The 12,404-nt window shown below is 50.1% G+C and overlaps 1 protein-coding gene across 2 annotated transcripts in view; it reads left to right on the forward strand.

The window, feature by feature from the left end:
- The window catches only part of LOC106611378 (EMILIN-1-A), a 103,710-nt gene that overhangs the window by 68,247 nt on the left and 23,059 nt on the right, over positions 1 to 12,404 (forward strand). The gene's annotated exons all lie outside the window — the stretch shown is intronic.

Here is a 12,404-nt window from a genome sequence, read left to right on the forward strand (position 1 = left end):
TCTGGTGTTCTAGTGTCCCAGTGTGTTCTAGTGTCCCAGTGTCTTCTGGTGTCCCAGTGTCTTCTGGTGTCCCAGTGTCTTTGGGTGTCCCAGTGTGTTCTAGTGTCCCAGTGTGTTCTAGTGTCCCAGTGTCTTCTAGTTTCCCAGTGTGCCAGTGTCTGTCTTCTAGTGTCCCAGTGTGTTCTAGTACCCCAGTGTGTTCTAGTGTCCCAGTGTGTTCTAGTGGCCCAGTGTGTTCTGGTGTCCCAGTGTGTTCTAGTGTCCCAGTGTGTTATAGTGTCCCAGTGTGTTCTAGTGCCCCAGTGTGTTCTAGTGTCCCAGTGTGTTCTAGTACCCCAGTGTGTTCTAGTGTCCCAGTGTGTTCTAGTGGCCCAGTGTGTTCTGGTGTCCCAGTGTGTTCTAGTGTCCCAGTGTGTTCTAGTGTCCCAGTGTGTTCTAGTGCCCCAGTGTGTTCTAGTGCCCCAGTGTGTTCTAGTGCCCCAGTGTGTTCTAGTGTCCCAGTGTGTTCTAGTGTCCCAGTGTGTTCTAGTGTCCCAGTGTGTTCTAGTGCCCCAGTGTGTTCTAGTGTCCCAGTGTGTTCTAGTGTCCCAGTGTCTTCTAGTTTCCCAGTGTCCTAGTGTCTTCTAGTTTCCCAGTGTCCTAGTGTCTTCTAGTTTCCCAGTGTCCCAGTGTGTCCCAGTGTCTTCTAGTGTCCCATTGTCTTCTAGTGTCCCAGTGTCGTCTAGTGTCCCAGTGTCGTCTAGTGTCCCAGTGTCTTCTAGTTTCCCAGTGTCCCAGTGTGTTCTAGTGTCCCAGTGTGTTCTAGTGGCCCAGTGTCTTCGAGTGTCCCACTGTGTTCTGGTGTCCCAGTGTGTTCTGGTGTCCCATTGTCTTCTGGTGTCCCAGTGTGTTCTGGTGTCCCAGTGTGTTCTGGTGTCCCAGTGTCTTCTGGTGTCCCAGTGTCTTCTAGTGTCCCAGTGTGTTCTAGTGTCCAAGTGTCTTCTAGTTTCCCAGTGTCCCAGTGTCTTCTGGTGTCCCAGTGTCTTCTGGTGTCCCAGTGTCTTCTGGTGTCCCAGTGTCTTCTGCTGTCCCAGTGTGTTCTAGTGTCCCAGTGTGTTCTAGTGTCCCAGTGTGTTCTAGTACCCCAGTGTATTCTAGTGTCCCAGTGTATTCTAGTGTCCCAGTGTGTTCTAGTGTCCCACTGTGTTCTAGTGTCCCAGTGTGTTCTAGTGTCCCAGTGCCCCAGTGTGTTCTAGTGTCCCAGTGTGTTCTAGTGTCCCAGTGTGTTCTAGTGTCCCAGTGTGTTCTAGTGTCCCAGTGTGTTCTAGTGTCCCAGTTTGTTCTAGTGCCCCTGTGTCTTCTAGTGCCCCAGTGTCTTCTAGTGTCCCTGTGTCTTCTAGTGTCCCAGTGTCTGTGTCTTCTAGTGTCCCAGTGTGTTCTAGTGTCCCAGTGTGTTCTAGTGGCCCAGTGTGGTCTAGTGTCCCAGTGTGTTCTAGTGTCTTCTAGTGGCCCAGTGTCTTCTAGTGGCCCAGTGTCCCAGTGTGTTCTGGTGTCCCTGTGTCTTCTGGTGTCCCAGTGTCTTCTAGTTTCCCAGTGTCCCAGTGTGTTCTGGTGTCCCAGTGTGTTCTGGTGTCCCAGTGTGTTCTAGTGGCCCAGTGTCGTCTAGTGGCCCAGTGTCGTCTAGTGGCCCAGTGTGTTCTAGTGTCCCGGTGTGTTTTAGTGTCCCAGTGTCGTCTAGTGGCCCAGTGTCGTCTAGTGGCCCAGTGTCGTCTAGTGGCCCAGTGTCGTCTAGTGGCCCAGTGTGTTCTACTGGCCCAGTGTGTTCTAGTGTCCCAGTGTCTTCTAGTTTCCCAGTGTCCCAGTGTGTTCCAGTGTCCCAGTGTGTTCCAGTGTCCCAGTGTCTTCTAGTGTCCCAGGGTGTTCTAGTGTCCCAGTGTCTTCTAGTGTCCCAGTGTCTTCTAGTGTCCCAGTGTCTTCTAGTGTCCCAGTGTGTTTTAGTGTCCCAGTGTTGTCTAGTGTCCCAGTGTGTTTTAGTGTCCCAGTGTGTTTTAGTGTCCCAGTGTGTTCTAGTGGCCCAGTGTCGTCTAGTGGCCCAGTGTCTTCTAGTTTCCCAGTGTCCCAGTGTCTTGTGGTGTCCCAGTGTCTTGTGGTGTCCCAGTGTCTTGTGGTGTCCCAGTGTGTTCTAGTGTCCCAGTGTGTTCTAGTGTTCTAGTGTCCCAGTGTATTCTAGTTTCCCAGTGTCCCAGTGTCCCAGTGTGTTCCAGTGTCCCAGTGTCTTTTAGTGTCCCAATGTGTTCTAGTGTCCGAGTGTCTTCTAGTTTCCCAGTGTCCCAGTGTCTTGTGGTGTCCCAGTGTCTTGTGGTGTCCCAGTGTCTTGTGGTGTCCCAGTGTGTTCTAGTGTCCCAGTGTGTTCTAGTGTTCTAGTGTCCCAGTGTGTTCTAGTGTCCCAGTGTCTTCTAGTGTCCCAGTGTGTTCTAGTGTCCCAGTGTGTTCTAGTGTCCCAGTGTGTTCTAGTTTCCCAGTGTGTTCTAGTGTCCCAGTGTGTTCTAGTGTCCCAGTGTGTTCTAGCGTCCCAGTGTGTTCTAGCGTCCCAGTGTGTTCTAGTGTCCCAGTGTGTTCTAGTGTCCCAGTGTGTTCTAGTGTCCCAGTGTGTTCTAGTGGCCCAGTGTCTTCTAGTGTCCCTGTGTCTTCTAGTGGCCCAGTGTCCCCCAGTGTCCCAGTGTGTTCTAGTGGCCCAGTGTGTCTAGTGTTCTAGTGTCCCAGTGTGTTCTAGTGTCCCAGTGTGTTCTAGTGTTCTAGTGTCCCAGTGTCTTCTAGTTTCCCAGTGTCCCAGTGTCCCAGTGTGTTCCAGTCTCCCAGTGTCTTCTAGTGTCCCAATGTGTTCTAGTGTCCCAGTGTCTTCTAGTTTCCCAGTGTCCCAGTGTCTTGTGGTGTCCCAGTGTGTTCTAGTGTCCCAGTGTGTTCTAGTGTTCTAGTGTCCCAGTGTGTTCTAGTGTCCCAGTGTGTTCTAGTGCCCCAGTGTCTTCTAGTGTCCCAGTGTGTTCTAGCGTCCCAGTGTGTTCTAGTGTCCCAGTGTGTTCTAGGGTCCCAGTGTGTTCTAGGGTCCCAGTGTCTTCTAGTGTCCCAGTGTCTTCCAGTGTCCCAGTGTGTTCTAGTGTCCCAGTGTGTTCTAGTGTCCCAGTGTGTTCTAGTGTTCTAGTGTCCCAGTGTGTTCTAGTGTCCCAGTGTGTTCTAGTGCCCCAGTGTCTTCTAGTGTCCCAGTGTGTTCTAGCGTCCCAGTGTGTTCTAGTGTCCCAGTGTGTTCTAGGGTCCCAGTGTCTTCTAGTGTCCCAGTGTCTTCTAGTGTCCCAGTGTGTTCTAGCATCCCAGTGTGTTCTAGTGTCCCAGTGTCTTCTAGTGTCCCAGTGTGTTCTAGTGTCCCAGTGTGTTCTAGCGTCCCAGTGTGTTCTAGTGTCCCAGTGTGTTCTAGTGTCCCAGTGTCTTCTAGTGTCCCAGTGTCTTCTAGTGTCCCAGTGTGTTCTAGCATCCCAGTGTGTTCTAGTGTCCCAGTGTGTTCTAGTGCCCCAGTGTGTTCTAGTGTCCCAGTGTGTTCTAGTGTCCCAGTTTGTTCTAGTGCCCCTGTGTCTTCTAGTGCCCCAGTGTCTTCTAGTGTCCCAGTGTCTTCTAGTGTCCCAGTGTCTGTGTCTTCTAGTGTCCCAGTGTGTTCTAGTGTCCCAGTGTGTTCTAGTGGCCCAGTGTGGTCTAGTGTCCCAGTGTGTTCTAGTGTCTTCTAGTGGCCCAGTGTCTTCTAGTGGCCCAGTGTCCCAGTGTGTTCTGGTGTCCCTGTGTCTTCTGGTGTCCCAGTGTCTTCTAGTTTCCCAGTGTCCCAGTGTGTTCTGGTGTCCCAGTGTGTTCTGGTGTCCCAGTGTGTTCTAGTGGCCCAGTGTCGTCTAGTGGCCCAGTGTCGTCTAGTGGCCCAGTGTGTTCTAGTGTCCCGGTGTGTTTTAGTGTCCCAGTGTCGTCTAGTGGCCCAGTGTCGTCTAGTGGCCCAGTGTCGTCTAGTGGCCCAGTGTCGTCTAGTGGCCCAGTGTGTTCTACTGGCCCAGTGTGTTCTAGTGTCCCAGTGTCTTCTAGTTTCCCAGTGTCCCAGTGTGTTCCAGTGTCCCAGTGTGTTCCAGTGTCCCAGTGTCTTCTAGTGTCCCAGTGTGTTCTAGTGTCCCAGTGTCTTCTAGTGTCCCAGTGTCTTCTAGTGTCCCAGTGTCTTCTAGTGTCCCAGTGTGTTTTAGTGTCCCAGTGTTGTCTAGTGTCCCAGTGTGTTTTAGTGTCCCAGTGTGTTTTAGTGTCCCAGTGTGTTCTAGTGGCCCAGTGTCGTCTAGTGGCCCAGTGTCTTCTAGTTTCCCAGTGTCCCAGTGTCTTGTGGTGTCCCAGTGTCTTGTGGTGTCCCAGTGTCTTGTGGTGTCCCAGTGTGTTCTAGTGTCCCAGTGTGTTCTAGTGTTCTAGTGTCCCAGTGTCTTCTAGTTTCCCAGTGTCCCAGTGTCCCAGTGTGTTCCAGTGTCCCAGTGTCTTTTAGTGTCCCAATGTGTTCTAGTGTCCGAGTGTCTTCTAGTTTCCCAGTGTCCCAGTGTCTTGTGGTGTCCCAGTGTCTTGTGGTGTCCCAGTGTCTTGTGGTGTCAAAGTGTGTTCTAGTGTCCCAGTGTGTTCTAGTGTTCTAGTGTCCCAGTGTGTTCTAGTGTCCCAGTGTCTTCTAGTGTCCCAGTGTCTTCTAGTGTCCCAGTGTGTTCTAGTGTCCCAGTGTGTTCTAGTGTCCCAGTGTGTTCTAGTTTCCCAGTGTGTTCTAGTGTCCCAGTGTGTTCTAGTGTCCCAGTGTGTTCTAGCGTCCCAGTGTGTTCTAGCGTCCCAGTGTGTTCTAGTGTCCCAGTGTGTTCTAGTGTCCCAGTGTGTTCTAGTGTCCCAGTGTGTTCTAGTGGCCCAGTGTCTTCTAGTGTCCCTGTGTCTTCTAGTGGCCCAGTGTCCCCCAGTGTCCCAGTGTGTTCTAGTGGCCCAGTGTGTCTAGTGTTCTAGTGTCCCAGTGTGTTCTAGTGTCCCAGTGTGTTCTAGTGTTCTAGTGTCCCAGTGTCTTCTAGTTTCCCAGTGTCCCAGTGTCCCAGTGTGTTCCAGTGTCCCAGTGTCTTCTAGTGTCCCAATGTGTTCTAGTGTCCCAGTGTCTTCTAGTTTCCCAGTGTCCCAGTGTCTTGTGGTGTCCCAGTGTCTTGTGGTGTCCCAGTGTCTTGTGGTGTCCCAGTGTGTTCTAGTGTCCCAGTGTGTTCTAGTGTCCCAGTGTGTTCTAGTGTCCTAGTGTCCCAGTGTGTTCTAGTGTCCCAGTGTGTTCTAGTGTCCCAGTGTCTTCTAGTGTCCCAGTGTGTTCTAGCGTCCCAGTGTGTTCTAGTGTCCCAGTGTGTTCTAGTGTCCCAGTGTCTTCTAGTGTCCCAGTGTCTTCTAGTGTCCCAGTGTGTTCTAGCATCCCATTGTGTTCTAGTGTCCCAGTGTCCCAGTGTCTTGTGGTGTCCCAGTGTCTTGTGGTGTCCCAGTGTCTTGTGGTGTCCCAGTGTGTTCTAGTGTCCCAGTGTGTTCTAGTGTCCCAGTGTGTTCTAGTGTTCTAGTGTCCCAGTGTGTTCTAGTGTCCCAGTGTGTTCTAGTGCCCCAGTGTCTTCTAGTGTCCCAGTGTGTTCTAGCGTCCCAGTGTGTTCTAGTGTCCCAGTGTGTTCTAGGGTCCCAGTGTCTTCTAGTGTCCCAGTGTCTTCTAGTGTCCCAGTGTGTTCTAGCATCCCAGTGTGTTCTAGTGTCCCAGTGTCTTCTAGTGTCCCAGTGTGTTCTAGTGTCCCAGTGTGTTCTAGCGTCCCAGTGTGTTCTAGTGTCCCAGTGTGTTCTAGTGTCCCAGTGTCTTCTAGTGTCCCAGTGTCTTCTAGTGTCCCAGTGTGTTCTAGCATCCCAGTGTGTTCTAGTGTCCCAGTGTGTTCTAGTGCCCCAGTGTGTTCTAGTGTCCCAGTGTGTTCTAGTGTCCCAGTTTGTTCTAGTGCCCCTGTGTCTTCTAGTGCCCCAGTGTCTTCTAGTGTCCCAGTGTCTTCTAGTGTCCCAGTGTCTGTGTCTTCTAGTGTCCCAGTGTGTTCTAGTGTCCCAGTGTGTTCTAGTGGCCCAGTGTGGTCTAGTGTCCCAGTGTGTTCTAGTGTCTTCTAGTGGCCCAGTGTCTTCTAGTGGCCCAGTGTCCCAGTGTGTTCTGGTGTCCCTGTGTCTTCTGGTGTCCCAGTGTCTTCTAGTTTCCCAGTGTCCCAGTGTGTTCTGGTGTCCCAGTGTGTTCTGGTGTCCCAGTGTGTTCTAGTGGCCCAGTGTCGTCTAGTGGCCCAGTGTCGTCTAGTGGCCCAGTGTGTTCTAGTGTCCCGGTGTGTTTTAGTGTCCCAGTGTCGTCTAGTGGCCCAGTGTCGTCTAGTGGCCCAGTGTCGTCTAGTGGCCCAGTGTCGTCTAGTGGCCCAGTGTGTTCTACTGGCCCAGTGTGTTCTAGTGTCCCAGTGTCTTCTAGTTTCCCAGTGTCCCAGTGTGTTCCAGTGTCCCAGTGTGTTCCAGTGTCCCAGTGTCTTCTAGTGTCCCAGTGTGTTCTAGTGTCCCAGTGTCTTCTAGTGTCCCAGTGTCTTCTAGTGTCCCAGTGTCTTCTAGTGTCCCAGTGTGTTTTAGTGTCCCAGTGTTGTCTAGTGTCCCAGTGTGTTTTAGTGTCCCAGTGTGTTTTAGTGTCCCAGTGTGTTCTAGTGGCCCAGTGTCGTCTAGTGGCCCAGTGTCTTCTAGTTTCCCAGTGTCCCAGTGTCTTGTGGTGTCCCAGTGTCTTGTGGTGTCCCAGTGTCTTGTGGTGTCCCAGTGTGTTCTAGTGTCCCAGTGTGTTCTAGTGTTCTAGTGTCCCAGTGTCTTCTAGTTTCCCAGTGTCCCAGTGTCCCAGTGTGTTCCAGTGTCCCAGTGTCTTTTAGTGTCCCAATGTGTTCTAGTGTCCGAGTGTCTTCTAGTTTCCCAGTGTCCCAGTGTCTTGTGGTGTCCCAGTGTCTTGTGGTGTCCCAGTGTCTTGTGGTGTCCCAGTGTGTTCTAGTGTCCCAGTGTGTTCTAGTGTTCTAGTGTCCCAGTGTGTTCTAGTGTCCCAGTGTCTTCTAGTGTCCCAGTGTCTTCTAGTGTCCCATTGTGTTCTAGTGTCCCAGTGTGTTCTAGTGTCCCAGTGTGTTCTAGTTTCCCAGTGTGTTCTAGTGTCCCAGTGTGTTCTAGTGTCCCAGTGTGTTCTAGCATCCCAGTGTGTTCTAGCGTCCCAGTGTGTTCTAGTGTCCCAGTGTGTTCTAGTGTCCCAGTGTGTTCTAGTGTCCCAGTGTGTTCTAGTGGCCCAGTGTCTTCTAGTGTCCCTGTGTCTTCTAGTGGCCCAGTGTCCCCCAGTGTCCCAGTGTGTTCTAGTGGCCCAGTGTGTCTAGTGTTCTAGTGTCCCAGTGTGTTCTAGTGTCCCAGTGTGTTCTAGTGTTCTAGTGTCCCAGTGTCTTCTAGTTTCCCAGTGTCCCAGTGTCCCAGTGTGTTCCAGTGTCCCAGTGTCTTCTAGTGTCCCAATGTGTTCTAGTGTCCCAGTGTCTTCTAGTTTCCCAGTGTCCCAGTGTCTTGTGGTGTCCCAGTGTCTTGTGGTGTCCCAGTGTCTTGTGGTGTCCCAGTGTGTTCTAGTGTCCCAGTGTGTTCTAGTGTCCCAGTGTGTTCTAGTGTCCTAGTGTCCCAGTGTGTTCTAGTGTCCCAGTGTGTTCTAGTGTCCCAGTGTCTTCTAGTGTCCCAGTGTGTTCTAGCGTCCCAGTGTGTTCTAGTGTCCCAGTGTGTTCTAGTGTCCCAGTGTCTTCTAGTGTCCCAGTGTCTTCTAGTGTCCCAGTGTGTTCTAGCATCCCATTGTGTTCTAGTGTCCCAGTGTCTTCTAGTGTCCCAGTGTGTTCTAGTGTCCCAGTGTGTTCTAGTGTCCCAGTGTGTTCTAGTGTCCCAGTGTCTTCTAGTGTCCCAGTGTCTTCTAGTGTCCCAGTGTGTTCTAGCATCCCAGTGTGTTCTAGTGTCCCAGTGTGTTCTAGTGCCCCAGTGTGTTCTAGTGTCCCAGTGTGTTCTAGTGTCCCAGTGTGTTCTAGTTTCCCAGTGTGTTCTAGTGTCCCAGTGTGTTCTAGTGTCCCAGTGTGTTCTAGCGTCCCAGTGTGTTCTAGCGTCCCAGTGTGTTCTAGTGTCCCAGTGTGTTCTAGTGGCCCAGTGTCTTCTAGTGGCCCAGTGTCTTCTAGTGTCCCTGTGTCTTCTAGTGGCCCAGTGTCCCCCAGTGTCCCAGTGTGTTCTAGTGTCCCAGTGTGTTCTAGTGGCCCAGTGTCTTCTAGTGGCCCAGTGTGTTCTAGTGTCCCAGTGTCGTCTAGTGTCCCAGTGTGTTCTAGTGGCCCAGTGTCGTCTAGTGGCCCAGTGTCTTCTAGTGTCCTAGTGTCTTCTAGTGGCCCAGTGATGTCTAGTGTCCCAGTGTCGTCTAGTGGCCCAGTGTGTTCTAGTGGCCCAGTGTCGTCTAGTGTGCCAGTGTGTTCTAGTGTCCCGGTGTGTTCTAGTGTCCCGGTGTGTTCTAGTGTCCCGGTGTGTTCTAGTGTCCCAGTGTGTTCTAGTGGCCCAGTGTCGTCTAGTGTCCCAGTGTGTTCTAGTGGCCCAGTGTGTTCTAGTGGCCCAATGTCCCAGTGTTTTCTAGTGGCCCAGTGTGTTCTACTGGCCCAGTGTGTTCTAGTGACCCAGTGTCGTCTAGTGGCCCAGTGTCGTCTAGTGGCCCAGTGTGCTTTAGTGTCCCATTGTTTGCATAAAGTTACGGAACGGGTTGGTTTCAGTGGGCCCACTCTCACCATTGAATGTCTGAGCATTTTTGTTTGTTTCAGAACAGTTCCTAGTGTGTTCCTGGTGTTGTCTTCTCTGTCAGTGTTCTGGTTCAGTGTTCTGTCCCAGTCAGTTGTGTGTACTAAAAAGTACAGCGGTAAAGATGCACCACAACCTATCACTGAGAGATGATAGAGAGCTATGTTGCACAACAGATCACAACAATCAACTTTTTACTGCCTGGCTGCAACTGTATCTCAGTGTTATATTGGTTCCATCCTGGCGTTTCGTTCCAGTGTTCTGTCCCACGGTTCTGTCCCGGTGTTCCGTCCCGGCGTTCCATCTCGGTGTTCCATCCCGGCGTTCCGTCCCGGCGTTCCATCTCGGTGTTCCATCCCAGCGTTCCATCTCGGTGTTCCATCCCAGCGTTCCATCTCGGTGTTCCATCCCGGCGTTCCGTCCCGGCGTTCCATCTCGGTGTTCCATCCCGGCGTTCCGTCCCGGCGTTCCATCTCGGTGTTCCATCCCAGCGTTCCATCTCGGTGTTCCATCCCAGCGTTCCATCTCTGTGTTCCATCCCGGCGTTCCATCCCGGCGTTCCGTCTCGGTGTTCCATCTCGGCGTTCCGTCCCGGCGCCCCCGCTTCCATCCCAGTGTTCCATCCCAGTGTCTATCTGTGTGAAGCTCTGCCAGATGCATGTGTCTGAGCGCCCAGAGCCCTGCTCCTGATAGTGTGACCACAGAGTTGGTTCACTCTGCAGGGGACAGTGACTGCAGCAAACTGACCCTACACTGACTACACACTGACTACACAGCTCATTTCTCTGTTGCACCCAGTTTTTTACAAGGCCATAGCGGCCCCAGCCACAACCAGCCCTGGGGCTGCTATGGAAAGTAGTGCATTTTGGGATGCAGTGCTTTTTACTGTAGTGCAATATGTCCCTCTCTGCACAGTGCTGCAACCCCTATGTTAGTTATGACAGGAGATATTAGCTCTCTTTTGTTGTGAGAGGAACCAGTACTTGATATCCTGGTCAAATATTAGAGTGCAATACTGTATTTGCCTTTCCATGTATTTGTATTCCTACATATGACAAGACTATGAACTTGACTCATCCTGCAGGCATAAATGGAGTTTTACACCCCATCTCTCTCTCCATTTCTCATCCCAAACTGTCATTGAAATTATTTGTTTGTATGCAATATCTGACCTCTGAGCGTATGGATGTACAGTTGAAGTCGGAAGTTTACATACACCTGAGCCAACTACATATAAACTCAGTTTTTCACATTTCCTGACATTTAATCCTCGTAGAAATTTGCTATTTTAGGTCAGTTAGGATCACCACTTTATTTTAAGAATGTGAAATGTCAGAATAATAGTAGAGAGAATGATTTAATTCAGCTTTTATTTCTTTCATCACATTCCCAGTGGGTCAGAAGTGTACAATCACTCAATTAGTATTTGGTAGCATTGCCTTTAAATTGTTTAACTTGGGTCAAACGTTTCGGGTAGCCTTCCACAAGCTTCCCACAATAAGTTGGGTGAATTTTGGCCCATTCCTCCTGACAGAGCTTGTGTAACTGAGTCAGGTTTGTAGGCCTCCTTCCTCGCACACACTTTTTCAATTCTGCCCACATATTTTCCATAGGATTGAAGGCAGGGCTTTGTGATGGCCACTCCAAACCTTGACTTTGTTGTCCTTAAAACATTTTGCCACATCTTTGGAAGTATGCCTGGGGTCATTGTCCTTTTGGTAGACCCATTTGCGTCCAAGCTTTAACTTCCTGACTGACGTCTTGAGATGTTGCTTCAATATATCCACATACTTTTCCTCCCTCATGAAGCCATATATTTTGTGAAGTGCACCAGTCCTTCCTGCAGCAAAGCACCCCCACAACATGATTCTGCCACCCCCGTGCTTCACGGATAGGATTGTGTTCTTCGGCTTGCAAGCATCCCCCTTTTTCCTCTAAACATAAAGATGGTCATTATGGCCAAACAGTTATATTTTTGTTTCATCAGACCAGAGGACATTTCTCCAAAAAGTACGATCCTTGTCCCCATGTGCAGTTGCAGACTGTAGTCTGGCTTTTTTATGGCGGTTTTGGAGCAGTAGCTTCTTCCTTGCTGAGCAGCCTTTCAGGTTATGTCGATATAGGACTTGTTTTACTGTGGATATAGATACTTTTGTACCTGTTTCCTCCAGCATCTTCACAAAGTAATTTGCTGTTGTTCTGGGATTGATTTGCACTTCTCGCACCAAAGTACGTTCATCTCTAGGAGACAGAACGCGTCTCCTTCCTGAGCGGTATGACGGCTTCGTGGTGGAAATAATCTGTCTGTAAACCATTGTTGGAAAAATTACTTGTGTCATGCACAAAGTAGATGTCCTAATCGACTTGCCAAAACTATAGTTTGTTAACAAGAAATTTGTGGAGTGGTTGAAAAAACAAGTTTTAATGACTCCAACCTAAGTGTATGTAAACTTCTGAATTCAACTGTATTTGACTGACCCTCAAACCTCTCTCTCCGTCCCTGTAGAAACTGGTGTGCGTATGTACAGTATGAATGTAAATGACTGACCCTCTCTCTCTCCCTCCCTGTAGAAACTGGTGTGCGTATGTACAGAATGAATGTATATGACTGACCCTCTCTCTCTCCCTCCCTGTAGAAACTGGTGTGCGTATGTACAGTATGAATGTATATGACTGACCCTCTCTCTCTCTCTCCCTCCCTGTAGAAACTGGTGTGCGTATGTACAGTTTGAATGTATATGACTGACCCTCTCTCCCTCCCTCCCTGTAGAAACTGGTGTGTGTATGTACAGAATGAATGTATATGACTGACCCTCTCTCTCTCTCTCTCTCTCCCTGTAGAAACTGGTGTGTGTATGTACAGTATGAATGTATATGACTGACCCTCTCTCTCTCCCTCCCTGTAGAAACTGGTGTGCGTATGTACAGTATGAATGTATATGACTGACCCTCTCTCTCTCTCTCCCTCCCTGTAGAAACTGGTGTGCGTATGTACAGTATGAATGTATATGACTGACCCTCTCTCCCTCCCTCCCTGTAGAAACTGGTGTGTGTATGTACAGAATGAATGTATATGACTGACCCTCTCTCTCTCTCTCTCTCCCTGTAGAAACTGGTGTGTGTATGTACAGTATGAATGTATATGACTGACCCTCTCTCTCTCCCTCCCTGTAGAAACTGGTGTGTGTATGTACAGTATGAATGTATATGACTGACCCTCTCTCTCTCTCTCCCTGTAGAAACTGGTGTGCGTATGTACAGTATGAATGTATATGACTGACCCTCTCTCTCCCTCCCTGTAGAAACTGGTGTGTGTATGTACACTATGAATGTATATGATCGACCCTCTCTCTCTCTCTCTCTCTCTCTCTCCCTGTAGAAACTGGTGTGTATGTACAGTATGAATGTATATGATTGACCCTCTCTCCCTCCCTCCCTGTAGAAACTGGTGTGTATGTACAGTATGAATGTATATGATTGACCCTCTCTCTCTCCCTCCCTGTAGAAACTGGTGCGCGTATGTACAGTATGAATGTATATGACTGACCCTCTCT

The sequence above is a fragment of the Salmo salar genome, chromosome 09 (genome assembly GCF_965601325.2).
Source record: "Salmo salar chromosome 09, fSalSal1, whole genome shotgun sequence".
Lineage (NCBI taxonomy): Eukaryota > Metazoa > Chordata > Actinopteri > Salmoniformes > Salmonidae > Salmo > Salmo salar.